Raw genomic sequence first — 18,625 nt, forward strand, 5'->3', positions numbered from 1 at the left:
TAGCAGATTTTCATTATGCCAGAGACACAGAGTTTTCATGACCACACTAGAACTGAAAATGAGACATAACATGACCGCTTTGTTTCCACCACTGGGAAAACTTCAATGAATAGCTTCATTATCAAAGGGGTAATTTTAAGTGGCACCTTTTGCCATTTTATTACTTGTATCTTCCAGAGTTCCTTGGAAAACTTATTGGAGAACATACAGTCAAAAGTCGTTAATCCGGACTCGTCGGGACTTCGGCGATTCCGGATTATAGATCATCAGTTTAAATCTCGTAAGATGGCATGCAGAAATTCTAAAATTAAAAATATGAAACCGTAATTTATGAAATAAAGAACAATTATGATCTAAAGGGTATCAAAATTTGCAAAAAGAAAAAGCTTAATATTTATTTGTTTACTTTATTAAACATTTCTTTCAATGTAAGTTGTTTAAGTTTTGCTTCGTTTCATGTGATAATACTTTCTCTTTAATTCTATTAAACAGACATAATTTCTTGTTCAGTTACAAAGTTCCGCCGTTTAAGTCCTATAATTGCTGTGTCAAGAACACTGACTAATTTGTCAATCGAAATTTTTTTGTTTTCAATAACCTCTGTCACTTTTCTTCGCTATCGGAAGCGAATTATAATGACGAGGAACTTGTTTTAAATCATATCAAAGACGGAGCATATCGAGATGAAATACTACATTTGGTAAGGAATTATATGACAAATAAAATAAAAACATCTGCGCTGAAGATAAGGATAGTGCTGACAAATCAACTTCCAATTCATTAGGCGCCCGCCGCCGAGCAGCGTGAAACTGATAAACAGATTTCGGATTTCAAAACATACTTTCGCTTTAGATCCTTTACATATTAACAAATATATATCGGAAATTCTATTTGATATAATCGAAAGTTTAAGCTTACTTTTATAAAATTGCTCTTACAGTCTGCAAAAAATAATAAGCCGGATGCAATTCGAAAATTAAGGAACAATGCAATCATCAACATTAACTGAAATAGATAATTAGATAATTTTAGCTTATATGTCCATTATACATAAAATGCGCACGCGAAAACGTATTCTGCACTTGCGCACACTCATATGCGCAGTCGTAAAAGGTCTTACGCGCACGCGTGAACGCCTCTGCGCATGTGTCAACGTGGCGCATGCGCAGAAAGTTTTTAGTTTTGACGTCCGGATTATAGATCATTCCGAATTATGGGTGTCCGAATTAACGACTTTTGACTGTATTCACTATCCATGCTGTACAGCTTTATACTAGACTGGAAAAAAAAATTGGCTGTACAGCTATGTCATTTCCTTTTCAGTTATATCAGATCATACAAATGAAATATTGAACATTTGCTTTTACACATTTGAGAAGAATGGAAAAGTCTCGCCTATGGTTTGGAAGAGGACTCTCAATTATTTTTACCTCTTGCCTACCCTGAAACAGCATCTGTCCAGTATTCATTTCAAGTGAGAGAGACAATGAAGGGAAAACAACTGCATTATTTAGCTACAACAACAGAAACAATACCCAGTCTCTGCTAAAATGTTCTGGTTAAGGATGTGAAAGCTGGTCAGGCAGTTTGATCCATGTTTCAATCATGCAGATTTCATCGAGTGAGAGAGTTTTACATTTGCTGTCAAATTATGTATAAGCACGTCTTGTGTAATAAAATTAATTTCCTCTATTTGAATGTATCTTGATTGCATTCCTATACACTTCATGCAGTTTCCATTAAATATTATATATATATATATAAATTAAGAAATTTATAACTAATTTTTCACAAAGACCAAAAATTGAAATTCGTAAATAATAAATTTCAAATAATCCCATAAATGCTGATTCAGAAGTCAAACAACAAAAATCAGCGTTAATTCACAAAATTTTCACAGGACTAGTTTCGATGGTTTTACCGAACCATCATCTTCAGCTGCAAAACCGCAAATGAACAAGATAGGAAATAATTTTTAGATAAGATAAGAAAGCCTGGACAAGAATAATCAAGTGGCGCCATCTGTTGGCGAAACCAGAACTAAAACATAATTTCTCTAAAAGCCGAAGGCAAATTTGGATTGGAATTAGGATCGTTAACTAGAACAGAAAGATTTTTATGAATGTGAAATGCCTCTAGAAAATCCAGTTCTCCAATGGAAGATGTTTTTTGAATAATTTTGGCAGCAGAAAAATTGTTGTTTGACTTCTGAATCAGTATTTATTCGGCGTGTTATTGTGTCTTAATCCCATAAATACAATAAAAAAATTTAATAAGTGTTAAAACCAAAACCCTTCAAACAAGCAATACCCCAATTAAAAAAAATCAATGAAATTTAAAGAAAAGCAAACATAATAGAAGAGAAATTCAATCCACTTCAATGCCACTTCATCAGGAGGAGGAACACTGAAATTAATTGGAATCTCTCTTCCACAAAAATCCTTACTTTTCTGTATTCAGAATTAGCCAATGAACCATTTCAATGTATTTTAATTATAATAGTTCACCCGAAAATTCTGGCACCTCCCCAAAGCAAGAAAAAAACAAAATAAATTTTGATTAGAATCTTGTACCTTAAATAAAAAGAATTCTATTTAAAAATTGAAAACATAAGTGAAATATAAAATACTTCAGTGATAAATTCAAATCAAAATTTTACCTTTAACTCTTTGAAATCCAGACCCTTCGCTAACCTACATCCTCAAAATACTGAACCGCCCGAAATACTTTTCCAGTTTCACAGCAATTTCCTCCCCTCCCCGTCCATTAATGCAGAAAATAGGTGTGAAGATTTCAATGACATCCTTTGTACTTTCTAACAAAGATTCCATTAACCTTTGAATCCGTTCTTTACAAACCTATTCTGAAGGTCGGACCAACAAGCCTTTGTGGCCTTGTTATAATCACGACTGAGATTTTGTATAGGAAGGAATAAATTGATTAAAAATAAATACAATCCTTAAATTTTTTAAACTGCATTTTTATTGCTGTTTAAAATTTAAAAGCACACTGTACCAAAAAAGAATCAACAACGAAATGTCATGAGCAACCAAAAAATAAGAAACCTCTTAGGACAAGTCTGTAGTAAACTGATACAATGCATTTGGAGAAACTGCGCCTACTACTGCACACATTAGGGGGAGGGAAGAAAACAACATTGCAATCTTGGCCGTTTTCGGGCGGTTCTGGTTGTCTCAATGTACGGTCGTGTGGGGCGGTTTGGAAGTGTAAGAGTTAAATAAAGAGCACAAAATCCAAAGAATTTAAAACGTAAGTAAAATTATAAAACTTTAGTGAAAAGAATTAAAACTTGCAAGAAGTAATTAAAAACTCTGAGCACTTTCATTTAGAACACATTCGAAACTATGAATAAAATCATTAAAGTAATGATGTATAGGTTTGCCATTTTGGCTTCATTGGCGAAACTAAAATATTGTGGTGAGAAAGTAATTGCTCAAAAAGCTAAAAATTGGAACAAAAGATAGAATTTTGAAACCTAAAGAAAATCTTTTTGATACTTCTATTAAAATTTTAACTTTGAAAAAGAAAAAGATTACTTTATTAATTAAAATGAAATTTAAGTAAATTCTGACTCTTTTAAAACAAAAATTGGAATAAAGAAAAATTCAGATTAAAATCAATTGCCGTATTTGACGGCATATAAGACGCACTTTTTTTCCTAAATTTGGTCTCAAAAAAGTTACTTGCGTCTTATATGTGAAGGTAATTGCATTCAATTAGTGTTTATTTGGCGTTTACGAAACATGAGAACTAAAAAAAAACCACGCTACTGAAACTTTTTTCCCTTGTGTGTGGCCGTCTAAATAAGGGTGCGTCATATATGCCGTCAAATACGGTAATCAGTAAATCAAACAGTAATTTTGGAAACAATTATTCTTTAAAAACAGTAGATTCAAAAAGGGTGCCCAAAAAATGGTCAAAAATTTTTTAATAATTGTGTTGTAGAAATGAGCAGAAAAATCTATAAAATCGAATTTTAGATTTTAAATTTTTTTTTTAAATTTAAAATTACAGAAAAAGGTATATGGAAGTGAAGGAAATATTATTAGAAAAGTAAAAAGTCTTCACATAATGGGCTGATCCTGATGACTTTGAATAATGAAGGCCTTTGTTTTAATAACAGAATAGTAATTAAGAAAAAAAATAATTTAAAAAATCCTATAAACCTTTCAAAACATCCTTCTCTTTTGGAGCTTTCAGATAAAAAAATTCATAGTTTAAAAAAGTATTACAGGGTGTAGACTACTCCAGATTTTTTAAAAGACTATTAATGAATGTTTTAGGAATTACATTTTCTTTTAAAATTTTGGTGAGATCTTTTTGTGTTTCTATTTCACAGCAAACTTTTTCTAAATCTAATAACTTGGTTAATAATAGTATTTGCAATAACTTTTTTAGATATGTTGGAGTTCCAATTTATAATTTTAATAATAGAAAAATTAAAATACTTTCTTTTACAAAAAAGTTTAATTTCTGCAAGATTATGAATATTTATGAGGCGTATTCGGAAACTAAGTACCGTTTTGGAAAAAAAAAAAAAAAAAAAAAAAAAAGAAAAGAAAAGAAAAGAAAGAAAGATAGAAAAAAAAAAAAAAGTAAAACAATTTTTTCGAATCCAATTTTATTTTTACATGAAAATACATGTCTTAAACTATTTTTCAACATAGTTTCCACCAATGATCAAACACTTGTCATAGCAGGTGACCAGTTTTTGTATACCATCGTGAAAGAAACTTCCCGGCAGTTTCGATAACCACGACTCCACAGCATTTTTCGTGTCATCATCAGATCCAAAGCGCTTGCCACCAAGCTCACGCTTCATGTGCAGGAACAAGTGATAGTCGGACGGTGCCAAGTCCGGGCTGTACGGCGGGTGATCGAACTGCTCCCAATGAAAATGTCGAATTAACGATTGAGTGACACCAGCAGTATGGGGCCGAGCATTGTCATGGAGCAACACAATTCCTTTACTGAGCATTCCTCTTCGTTTGTTTTGAATGGCATGCCTTAGTTTTGTTGAAGTCTCACAATATCGTGCTGCATTAATGGTTTCACCTCTGGGAAGAAATTCAGTAAGCAAAACGCCTTTCCTATCCCAGAAGACAGTGCACATGATTTTTTGTGATGACATTGTCACTTTGAACTTTTGTTTTTTCGGAGAATGAGTGTGTCTCCACTCTATCGATTGTTGTTTCGATTCTGGTGTGAAATGACATACCCAAGTTTCATCACCTGTCACAATTTGGTTTAAAAAGTTTTCTTCCTCATCACTGTACTGCGTGAGAAATGTCAGGGCACTACCAAGTCGCTTTGTTTTGTGAACATCAGTGAGCATTTTTGGAACTCATCGGGAACACAGTTTGCGATAATTCAAGCGGTCAGACACAATTTCGAACAAAACAGTACGTGAAATTTGTGGAAATGCCTCTGAAAGAGTTGTCATTGTGAAGCGTCTGTTCTCATGAATTGCTTCATCAACTTTCCTTACCAAATCATCGGTGACAACAGAAGGCCGACCACTCTGAGCCTCGGCGTGGACATTTGTTCGACCTGCATTAAACATTCTTACCCACTTTCTCACCATTCCATCACTTATCGCGTATTCACCGTAAACTTCTATCACTTGGCGATAAATTTCGGCCGTTTAACATTCCTCGCATTCAAAAATTTAATCACGGCACGAATCTCACAGTCAGCGGGAGATCTAATTGTCTTAAACATTTTGAATGTGCACAGCAAACTGAAAACACAACATAGAGCAACAAAATGGCGGCAATTGAAAATCAGTGAACAAGAAAGACTAGTGCTCATGCGCGGGACGCCTACCACAGCGCTGCGACGGCGCTAGAATGAAACGGTACTTAGTTTCCGAATACGCTACGTAGATCAAAATAAACAATATCAAATAATATTTCTGTTTGGTGTTCCTAGGTTTATTAAGTTTTAGATAGTTTGGGTATAAAGAGTTTTTCTTTAGGTTTCAAAATTCTATCTTTTGTTCCAATGTTTGTTTTCCCTTTTGGGCGATTACTTTCTCACCACAGTACCTTAGTTCTGTCGATGAAGCCAAAATGGCAAACCTACACATCACTACCCTAATGATCTTATTCATAGTTTCGATTGCGTTCTAAATGAAAGTGCTCGAAGTGTTTAATTACTTCTTGCGAGTTTTAATCAAGTCTTTTCAACTGAAGTTTTATAATTTCACTTATGTTTTAAATTCTTTGGATCTTTGTTTAAAGGTAAAATTCTGATTTGAATATATCACTGACATTTCAATTCTTTAAATAGAATTCTCTTTATTTAAGGTATAAGAATGTAATTAGAATTTACTTTGTTTTTTCCATGCTCTTGGGAGGGGCCAAAATTATTGGGTGAACTATTAAAATTAAAATACATTGAAATAGTTCATCGGCTAATTCTGGAAACAGAAAAGGAAGGACTTTTGTGGAAGAGAGATTTCAGTGTTCCTCCTTCTGACAAAGTGGCATTGAGTTGATTGAATTCCCCCTTCTATTATGTTTGTTTTTCTTTAAATTTCATTGATATTTTTTAATTGGGGTATTGCTTGTTTGAAGAGTTTTGGTTTTAACATTTATTAAATTCTTTATTGCATTTATAGCATTATTTGAAATTTATAACTCATGAATTTCAACTTTTGGTCTTTGCAAAAAATTAGTTCTGAATTTCTTAATTTATGTTTTCACTGATAATTTTTCAGCAGTTCAATGCATGAAAATACTTAACATGATTATATTTTATTTAAAAAAATTGCTTTGTAGTTATATATATACACATATATTTCTATATGCATAATAATAAAATGCTAGGGAGCCTATGGTGATGTTTCATCACCATTAGACTGCATCAGATGGTTATCAGAAAGGCATAAAACCAACAGTTAACACAAACTTTATTTAACATTTAAAAAAAGCACACATGAGCCGAAGCCAGACACTGGCAATGAAGGGGCAAAGTAAGGTGAGAAGTAAGTAGTAAGTCTTGGTGAAAAGTTAAGTTTTTATCCTGACAAAGTGGCATCCTAGTGTTATGGCGAGTACATATGCATATTGCACAGCAAAGATGGATGTTGTCACTCACTGCAGTAAGGATTTCTGCCATGAGCCAAAGAGTAATTTACAGCAAATATCACAAATATATAGCAAACAACAACTGAATACCTACTATATCATCGAGATAACACATAATCCAAAACATAATCAATGTTAAATAGAGTTCGCCCAAGATTTATAATTAGCACATGCACTATGAACTATTAATGTGACAGGAAATAATTTTATTAGACACATCATAACAAGATAATAAATAACCTCTGTTGCTGATACATTCAAATGAATGCCTAAAAAAATGCCATTTAACATGTAACATTCTGCAAACCTAGCCACCAAATACCATTTTGTTTCGAACAACAATTTATTTACGAACATTGCACATACCAAGTCGCAGATACTATTCTATTTTACTCCAGATATGCTTTAGTATTAATAGATTCATGTTAGTTCATCAGCTAATGAAGCAAACTACGATCAGAAAATGTATCAACCTACCCTATCAAATGCTATCTACCAATCTTTCTTGAATTCTCTTATTAAAAAGTATACTCTTAAAAATTCTAATCACTCTCGAGTTTTCAACACACATAAGTTTCGGCTATTTAATTTTACATGCTACCTAATCACTAATTATTTTTGTGATTTACATTTCACAATATATATATATATATATATATATAAAAAAAAAAAAAATTTAATAATCAAGAATTTTTTTTTTAAACTGGGGATTTAAAATTTTTTAAAAATTCAGCACTAATATTTTAAACAAATTCAGCATTCAATAATTACTTTACACTTATGAGCATTACATACTGATACAATAATTTAAATATTATTTTTGCATTAATTATAAACTTAATTTCTGTTATATAAAATTTAAATTGTAATAATAAACAAAAATCACTAGATATGAAATATGTTTAACTTTTCTGCTCAGTAATATTCTATTCCTCCCTTTTTTGTGTGGGAGGGATACAGAAAGAAACAAATTTGTTTATAGATTATCTACTTTAAAAAAACATCAAACATTTATAATACATGAGGATCTTTTCAATAAACTATTATTTTGAAATACAGTAAAACTCCCCTCAAGAACAGAAAAATGTAATGACCTGTATTGCTTGCTTTTATTTTAAGACCATGTATACTATACGATTAATTTACTAAAATGTTGTATATTTAAGTTATCTGAGAGACTAAACAGTAAGTATAGTATACATTTTTAAGAGCACTTAATTAAAATGAATGTATATGAAATGTTTATTAACTTGCAACAGAAAATAATTTACTGTAAGCCAATAACAACATATCACACATAGTCATATAATTTAATTCAATAACATATCCCATATTTCATATAAAAATTGTAGGTTTCAGTAACATGTCATTACATTAGGCAATCAGAAAAGGTCCAAATTAATAGCAGCACTTGTGAAGTAAGAGAAAATCTTTATTCACAGGCGGTTAGACCACCCTTTGATTGAAGTATGCATCAGATGCAACATGGGGCATTTGCATAACATTTAAGGGAATATAAGCTATTCCCATTGCAGAGAAGTCTCTAATTCTGGTATAACTGAAAGCAGAATTCAAACACAAAGTTTGGATTCCAAACATACTCACAAACATTCAAGTCAGAAGAGCTAGCCTATTTCATTATCATGCTCTTCAAACCATGCTTGAACCCTCCTTACAGCCCACATATGAGTACTGTCATCTTGAAAATGCAGTCAATCGCCAGAAAATAAAATGAGAACAAAAGGATGAACATGATTCACCAGGACGCTCCTACATTTATCAGCTTTGATCTTCCGATGTAGATAATAACAAGGGAGCATGACAAGCGCCAAGATATCACACCTCATACCCATAAGCAGACATCTCCGTACTTCACAGTTGGCAAAATGCAGACATGGGTAAAAGCTTCTCTGGGTATTCCCAGACATAAATGTACCTAGTTGTTTGAAATCTGGTGAATGCTGATCCATTAGACCAGATGACTTGTTCCACTGTTGTGGAGCCAGGCCTTGGTGAGCTATGCACCATAGACATCACTTAAAAGCAATATATGATTTTATCAGTAGCTTACAAACTGTCATTCTGCCATAAAGTTTTGCAGCATGGAGTTCCCTTTTGACTGAAACAGGTTTCTGGAGATGAATGTTTATTTTGGATATTATCTGGGACAGAGATTACTTGTGATTTCATACCAGTATGCTTTTCAACATCTGTGTGTCCTTAGTCATTTTGTCCACTATTACACTCTGAAGATGACATCTGATCATCTCTTGTGTACACTGTCATCGTTGATACAATATTCTTTGCACAGCCTAAATTTTTTGCTGTTTCTATAAACCAGCCTCTGACTAAATGCATTCCAACAATTATGCCTCTTGTAAAATCTTTCAGGATGTATCCAAGAAAAGGATGGGTGCATGCAACACATATGACAGCTGTTAAGAGACTAATACATTCCCCTTTTTGACTAGCATGTGATAAATATCTGTGGCAAGTGGCATGGCTGTACTGCAGATATGAAATGCTACATACTTGTTTTTGCAGATGTTCGCATTATTTTTTACCCATAAAGTACAGCTATAAACCATGTCATATATACATTTACCATTCTTAGTTTAGTCTATAAATCGTTGTTATGAAAATCTTTCATAAAAACAGTCTAAAGAAACACAGCCAGCATCTGGGTTAATTTTAATTGAAGAGAAATGAGTACATAAAGCAAACATTTATTTTATTTTATTTTTTGCACATTAAAAAATATAATTGCACTTTAGTTTTAGGACTACATAAATAAAAAATTAATTTCACTATTTTATTTTATTTCACAGAACTATAAGCAAAGTTAAATAAAAAGTAATTTTATTGCCTACTGCTATTAAAAGTTAACTGCGTTTTATACTTTTTATGGAAGAATTTAATGGAACTAATTTGATTTTATTTCTAATTTTATAGCCTTTATCAGAATAAAACACAGTATAAAAAATAATAATTAAAAAAACTCCTTTGCATTTTGGCCTACAAGAAGAAAAAGAGAGAGAATCTAATTGCCCAGTTATCTGACTGAGCAGTTAGTCTAAAGAAGTTGGTTCTAAAATTATAGAATCACAATGTATCAAATATCAGCAATTTATTTTTCAGCAGACAGCTGCTGTTAATTAGCATTAAATAAGTACTTTGAGTGAAATATCTCAAATTTTAGCTTTTAACATTAAATACTGAAGTACAGCTACTCCAAAAATCATTCTTCACATATGTACTACAGTCAAAAGTCGTTAATTCAGCCACCAATAATCCGGACTTCAAAGCTACAAACTTTCTGCGCATGTGTCGCTTTGACGTGTAAGAACTTTACAGCTGCAAATATGCGCGTTTAATGTATAACGGAAAGTATAAGCTAAGCTAAAATTATCTAATTCAGTGAATGTTGCAGATTGCGTTGTTCCTTAATCTTCGAAATGGATTCGGCTTATTATTCGAACTGAATTCGGCAGACTGTTGGAGCAATTTTATAAAAGTAAGCTTGAACTTTCGATTATGTCAAATAGAATTTCTGATATATATTTACTAATATGTAAAGGATCTACAAAGAGAAAGTATGTTTCGAAGTCCATTAAACAAAATGTGGAATTGCTGCAAAAAATGGATAAAGGCATATCCTTTGTTTATCTAAACTTTCTTTATCTTTAACGCCGCGGTGCGCAATGAATTGGAAGTTGATCTGTCAGTACTAGCCTTATCTTCAGGGTAGATGTTTTTATTTTATTTGGCTTATAATTCCTTCTAAATGTAGTATTTCATCTCGATGTACACCGTCTTTGATATGATTTAAATCAAATTCCTCGTCATTATAATTCGCTTCCGATAGTGAAGAAAGTGACACAGAGGTAATTGAAAACAAAAAAATTTCGATTGACAAATTAGTCGGTATTCTCGACACAGCAATTATAGGACTTGAACAGCGGAACTTTGTAACTGAACAAGAAATTATGTCTGTTTATAGAATTAAAGAGAATGTATTATCACATAAAAAACAAAGCAATTTAAACAACTTACATTGAAAGAAATGTTTACTAAAGTAAACAAATAAATATTAAGCTTTTTTTTTTTGTAAATTTTGATACCCTTTAGATCATAATTGTTCTTTATTTCATAAATTACAGTTTCATATTTTTAATTTTATAATTTCTGCATGCCATCTTACAAGATTAAAAGTGATGATCTATAATCCGGAAAAATCAATCCGGAATCGCCTAAGTCCCGACGAGTCCGGATTAACGACTTTTGACTGTATCCTGAATTAACGATTATTTTCTGCAATTGCAATTATTATCTACAACACTGAATTTTTGATAATAGGTAATATAAATATTAAATATCAATACCAAATCTACATAAAAATGCCTTTTATTTCATCTACACTATCTGCTTGAGCAGTCAACATTCAATCTAGCTAGCTACATATTTCAGACTAAAGGCTAGCTGTGCAAACAGAGGACAACTGCTTTCTTTACAAAACTTCGTAACAGATGTAAATACAATTCTGTTATAGACTGTGAATGCTGTTATTTAAATAAATATATATATGCATATACTTTTAAACCAAAACGCTGAGAAAAATTATATAAACTTATAAAATGGAAAAATAAAAAATGACATGGTAGATTTAATTGTAAGACATTTTAAATAACAGTCGATCCATAAACCCTATTGTTTTTATAAATAACACTGGAAAAGAAAAATAAATGAGTTCTAAGTGTAAAATTTACCCTTTTGGGGAGAAGAAATAGCAATTACATAATGGTAGAAGATTGCTATAATAAGCCCAGTGGCAGATGGGGCTGGTGGGCAGATGCGTGGTGGGTCGGAGTGATTTCGAGCCGATCAAGAAACTCAATTGATAGAATCGACACAGATGACTCGGCAAGACAGTCCTGCGCATGAGGGAATGTGCATAGAATTAATACTTTCACTCAAAAGTATATCTTCGAATGATATACAAAATGTACAGATACGACAAATCGCAAAATCTACTCCGGACAAAATATCAACTTTTTTGTCCGAAAAAATTTTTCTGTTCACGTATATTTGAAAATATTTCAATATACTAAGCTGGTAACAAATTATTTGCAGATGAAAGGATTACATTATATCCTAGCATATAATATGGTTAGGAAGGCTCCAAGCATTTTAAAAGGTATTTCTAGAAACTTCGATTTAATATTTAACGCATAAAAATTATTTGCAACAAGTTGCAATAAAAAAATTAGAATGGCTGGGTTTTGATATAATTATAGAAGGACTACCTGCTAGAAGATGCCGAAAAGTGAAACAAATGGCCGACGAAGAATTGTCCGACTATAATTTCAATAGCCCTATCAAACAATTCGAAGTTATTGTCTTTAGTTTTATAATGGATAACCCCATCGATGGAACATAGGTTTAAAGGGCATAAGAAGTTAAGGCAGATCACTTCTCGATCCCCAAAACTTTTAGACGCCATTGTCCCTAAACTCTTTAGACTATTTATCTATATCATTAGGGTACTATGCAGGTGTAACAATTGATAATCTTAAGGATGAATATCAGGACCTAGTAATTAAATAGGAAATACTAAAAAATTCAATAGAAAATCCTTATTTTGAATCTGATACCAAGTCAGGAAAGAGTGCTCTATCTATTAATGAGCATTTATTCAAAGCTATACGCAATTTTGGAAAAAATTGTGTCTTGTCTGTATATAAATAACTCTTGAAATATAATTTATATAGTAATGCATACGCTAATGTCTTTTTTATTTATAAGTTTGTACTCACCTTATCTATAATGCAAGTTGAATGCAAAAGAGCTTTTTCAAAATTAAAAATTGTAAAATATAGAGTACTACAAAGCAAGCTAATTTGGAGTCGTTGCTATTGATGAACATAGAGCAAGATATTTTGGCTAAAGCAAATTTAGCCAAATCTTTTGGCCAGAAATTAAAAAATATTTAAATGGTTAATTATGAATCGACTGCTGTTTTGTTTATATAATTTTTTAGTCATTGTTATTTATTTCTCTCTGTATATGAATAAAGTGTTGCTTTTCTGCAAATGTATATTTTTATTTTATAAAAGTACTTTTTATGATGATAATGGTGATGACAATGATAACTCATATGTATAATGACATTAGATATGGAGCCTTAGGGCTGACATATTTTTCCTGCCAGGGCCGATTTCTTTGGCCAATCCGCCACTGAATAAGCCTCATTTCTTTGCAAAATATCTAGCAAGAGGCAATGAAAAAAATACATAAATAAATAAACTCAGTACTAGAGAAAATTATGTAAAAGCAGGGGGGATGGTGTCATATACAATGATGTCATATCTTCAAAAAAGTTTAACAGAAATCACATGATGCCTAAAGAAAAGCAACTTCCTCTTCAGCTGAATGTCATATTGCAGCATATTTTTAAAACATTCTAGAAAATCTTCTAATTATTATTTTTATGATTTTTGTTTTAAAAGAGAATGAAAAATTTATTGTATAATCTGTGAAAATTTTATGACACACATTTTTAAATGTTGGAATCAAAATTATGGACCAAGAAATGCCAGTAAATTAAGTTGAAAATTAAGTATGAACTCCATTTCAAATAATTTTTCTCCGTGTTCTATCTAATGGTCCAAACAATAAAATTATGATATTTTTAGTTTGTTCATTAAGTAAAGGTATGCACAAAAATAGTTTTTAAAAATAATTTCAGCATTAAATTTAAAAATATCTAAATTCAATTTTGAGGTGAAAAAATCTTTATATCTGAGTGAAAGGTAGAATTAAAAAAAAATTTTTTTTTAACTAATTGTACAATTTCTTTTCAAGTGAAAATATTACTAATTGTACAAGTATTATGACACAATTGCCCATTGACGAATTTGGTTGTATACCTGTACGGATAAAATTGAGGCAAAAACTGTTTAAAATTTTCCAGAATAAGAGTACTCAGAATGTTTTTTTGCAAGTGAAATTAAGGAATTAATAGTGTGCTTTGCTGTAGAGATTAGCACTATGAAAGCATCAACCTGTAACAGATTTAGTAGCATTAAATGTTTTTCTAGATACTATACTGTAAAAAATCTTTAACAAGCCCAAAATAATCTTAAAATATTACCCTTTTTGTAAGCTATGCATGCACATGAATAATATTAAAATTTTAATAGTTCCTAAAACAATTAGCTGCATAACTTTATTAACCCTTGAATGGCATGACTACCTTTATTCGGCCATGAGGTTGTTTTGGCATTTTGCATCGGTTCACAATAAACTGCGAATCACTTTTGAAATTGTTGCCACCAAATATTATGACCCTATATTATATTAAAAAAAATTAAATAATGGAGAATCTGCATAAATGTATGCATGTTTCTTGCATTGCATTAAAACAATAGTATCTAAAGCTATCAAATTTTGAATAATGTATGCCTCCACCCAAGCATGGACATTTGGAAGCCTGAATTTGAAATTTGTTTTATTATCTAATCTATATTTTGTAAAGAATTTATGAGTTTCTGATTAAGAAACAACGATTTCAAAGCGAGCAATGGCAACACTGTATGGAGGGGGGAATATTTTTATCTTCAGCATGCAAGATTGTGCATTAAAAGTTCTATAGATATGCTCTTTTAAATATTGTGCGATATTGCTGTTGGACTGAAATTTATGGTTTAAGTGCGAAGAACATGATATTTAATAAATAAAGGTAGCATACAAAACCTTAAAAAAATGCTCCTTTGGGTGTAATATAAAATCTGAAAGCTTTAAAAAAAAATTTTTTTTTTTTTTTTTTTTTTTTTTTTTTTTTGTCATTTGGTGTATATTATTTTACTGCATAAAATATTTATTTTTTGTTAATTTCTTCAATTATGCAATCTGTATTTTAATAAATGAAAATTTATGAAAACAGAGACTAAAATAACTAATTATAAAAATACAGCAAACAACTTAGTTTTTCACATATAAAATCCAAAACCTATGCCACACAGAGGGTTAAATTAAATGAAACATTAAATCAATCACACACCATAAGAAAGAGGAAGAATAATCTCTTTTAAACTATTTAAATAATTAATATACTTGCACAACTTGTAACTACAATGAAAGAAATACAATCAATAGAAAACCATTGATTTTAGGACTTGAAATGCACCAAAAGTCTATTATTATCTCCTAAAAGTTACATAAAGCATTAGCACAGAAGCAAATTACAATAATAACATAAATATTTATGTGAAATAATTGTTTCAAAACAACAAATTTACGGTACTTAGATATTAGCATAACCACTTAGTAGAAGTTGGGAAATTTTTCAGGATATGGCAAACTCTGATAACCATGTTTCTAACTTCAGGAAAACATTTTTGCATACTTTTTTGAAATGCATTTCAGGTTTCAATGGTTTTTATACATAAAACTTCTTATTTTGCATTATAAACTTAATTTTAAAACATTGTGACTTTAAACTGCAGTAGAAGAAAGTATAGTAAAACTTTTACAGGAATACAATATTTTATGTTTGATTATTAAAGGGACTAGCTGCTTTGAATCTATACTTAAAGTGATTGCCATAAAATTTCTATTATAATAAAAGAAATAAAAACTCATTTATAAGTTGGCTTAGTGATCAACTTTCAAGGTAAATATTTAATTAAAATTACATACCTAATAAATATTTAATTATATGTACATAGAAATTTTTTTGCAATTATAAATTATCATTTTTTTTTCTAAAAAAAATTGCCTACTTTAGGCAAGGTGGTTGCATTCAAAATAAACACCAACTTTTTTTTTAATTCTATTTACAACAACTTATAGAGAATACTTCTGACATTTCAGAAAATTCACAAGATATTTATTGTGTTTAATAACAGATACAATAATTTACGCAATGAAATTTTCAAAATACACAATCCAAATTTTTCTTTAAAGATTTTATTTCTTTTCCTTACCAAAGCCTTTTTCTTCCTCCTAACACTCCATGTGCTGTTTAATTCTCCTAGATTAGTCTTGCAAAAAATATGATGTATATAGATCAAGTATGAAGTTAATAAGTCAGTTTTTTCTGCCAAAGAGAGAATTTCATTAAATAATTATAGACAATATATGTTTAAATTTCATTCTTCAAATTTGAATTTATTAACACATTTGTTGAATTATATCCTTGACAAAACAACACTCAGAGGTAAAGGTAGAATAGCAAAATTAATCTAGTGAGCATCCACATATTAGTAATATAAATAGGGCTTTATCTGCTTTTTACATTACAAATATTAATTAAATATATGCAAAAAATTTAATGTAATTTATATATATTATAAAGTAAAGATTTAAACTATTGAGATGTATGACAATTATTTTTAAAATACCTTGTTTGTTAAGCCAGTTACATACATTTTTTTAATTTGAAAGATAAAATGCAGATGTAATATTTGACTAGATAGGAAAATTCTGAAATATGAGGCCATGGGTAAGATAAATTTAAAAGACCTTATAATTTATACAATGGACAACTTTCCAAGGTTAGTAGATGATGCACATACAATTATGAAAGGGTAACATAACATCATGGATGCACAACCTGTGACCTGCGATAGCCGTCAACTCGTGACCCGCTGAGACCTCTACAAAATTTTTTTGTGTTTTGACTTATGAGTTGTCTCTAGAAGGGATTGACAGCAGAAAAAATTTCACTGTTTCTCCCTTCCTTACCCATTCTACCCTCTCTTTTCAAAGTGAGATTTGGCACTGAGCCAAGTTTCCAGGATCAACCAAAGCAAGTTTCATTGCCTGAACACGAAAACTGCTCCTAGCCTGTATGGCACACAGACTGAGGAAGGGTCTGTAGTATAATGTAACATGAGTATGTTTGCACACATGTGTTACTCAAAGGGAAAGAAAAATATATGCTCAGATCGGAAGTGCTACATTCATTTGCTTTGCATTGTTGCACTTCTGGCTTTGTGACTATACATTGTTTTATCACTTGTATGTTTAATTTTCTTTTGAGACCACTAAGAAGTTTCTTGTTTTGAATATTTAACTTTTTTAAAATATCATTTTGAATAAGGAACCACCGACACATAAATTTTGTTCCACGTGGTTTTAATAGTTACTTGCCATGATGAATGGATCAAAAACGAAAAGAAAAGTAGCAGATTATAATAGGAAATTTTCAGAGGCTTGGACAATGACATACTTTTTTGTGCAGCAAGGTAATAGAATGGCATGCTCGATATGTAATTTTACAATTAGTGCTTGGAAGGAGTATAATATTAAGTGACACTAGAACATGAAACATTCAACATTTACAAAGCTTGAGGGAAAGGCTCGAAATCATAAAATTGAATCTCTTCGCTATTCTCTCGTTGCACGAAGGAATGTATTTACAAAGGCATTTTCACAATTAGATAATTGTGTTGAAGTTAGTTTGAGAATCACAGCCTTAATTGCTAAAAGTGGACACCTATTTACTGACAGCGATTTTGAAAAAGAGTGTATATTGTTGCCGTCTGAGAAAGTATGCCCCGAATCTATGAAGAAATATTAAAATGTGAGTCTCAACAAAATAACAATTCAAAGAATAGAAAATTTATCTGTTGATGTTAATAAACAATTACAGATTACTGCTGCCAAATTTAAGTACTTTTCTCTAGCAGCTGATGAGTCATCAGACATTACTTCAGCAGCTCAGCTGCTTTTGTTTATTACAGGTATTTTTGAAAATTTTGAAGTAACTGAACAACTTGTTGGAATGAATTCAATGGAGGGGCAAACAACTGGAGTTGATATTTTATCCTCCATTTTGAATTTGTGTTATGCACATAATTTTGATACATAATTTTGATATTAACAAATCAAAATTATGTGCAATCATGGCTGAAATTTAGAATTGCATGGTAAGTCTACTGAGAAACCACTTGGATGATTGAGGCAAAGATTTGCTTGGGTATCACTGTATCATACACCAAGAACAGCTGTGTGTGAAAGAACTAGGATTTGATCGCCTAATGAAGGCAATACAAGCAATTTATTTTATAATACAAGCAATTTTATTTGCTCATATTGTTTAAACCTCTGGCAATTTTAGGAAATACTGACGCACCACATAGTGATCTCATATATTACTCTGAAATACGGAGGTTGAGCTACTCAGAGGCTTTGAAACGGTTTGCTGATTTAATTGATGAAATAATACCATTCCCTCAAGAAAAAGGCAAGCAAATTAGTATGTTAAAGGAACCATCTTTCAGTTGTGACTTCGCATTTTTAGTTGATGTGACAGCCCATCTGAATGACTTAAACAAAAAATTGATGGGAAACAACCAATTCATCAGTCAACTGGCCAATGCAGTATCTGCTTTTAAATTAAAACTCCAGCTGTTGTCAAAGCAGCTATGCTGTTAAAATTTTGTCAATTTTCCTTACCTGAAGAGAATGAAAATTTTCCTCATAAACAATTAGATTATTCAGATCAAATA

The 18,625-nt window shown here is 31.0% G+C and overlaps 1 protein-coding gene across 22 annotated transcripts in view; it reads right to left on the reverse strand.

Moving 5' to 3' along the window:
* LOC118192822 (uncharacterized) overlaps positions 1-18,625 on the reverse strand; it is a 52,018-nt gene that overhangs the window by 23,123 nt on the left and 10,270 nt on the right. For 15 of the 22 annotated variants that reach the window (XR_015042494.1, XR_015042496.1, XR_015042495.1 and 12 more), the window contains one exon: positions 16,097-16,209. The gene's annotated coding sequence lies outside the window, so the exon portion shown is untranslated. Of the gene's footprint in view, positions 1-8,403; positions 12,044-16,096; positions 16,210-18,625 lie in introns of those variants that run through there. The other 7 variants (XR_015042500.1, XM_085821658.1, XM_085821660.1 and 4 more) reach the window with 2 other exon arrangements.

Source organism: Stegodyphus dumicola, chromosome 8 (genome assembly GCF_044657685.1).
Source record: "Stegodyphus dumicola isolate Sdum_Otavi_A_Nest chromosome 8, ASM4465768v1".
Classification (NCBI taxonomy): Eukaryota; Metazoa; Arthropoda; class Arachnida; order Araneae; family Eresidae; genus Stegodyphus; species Stegodyphus dumicola.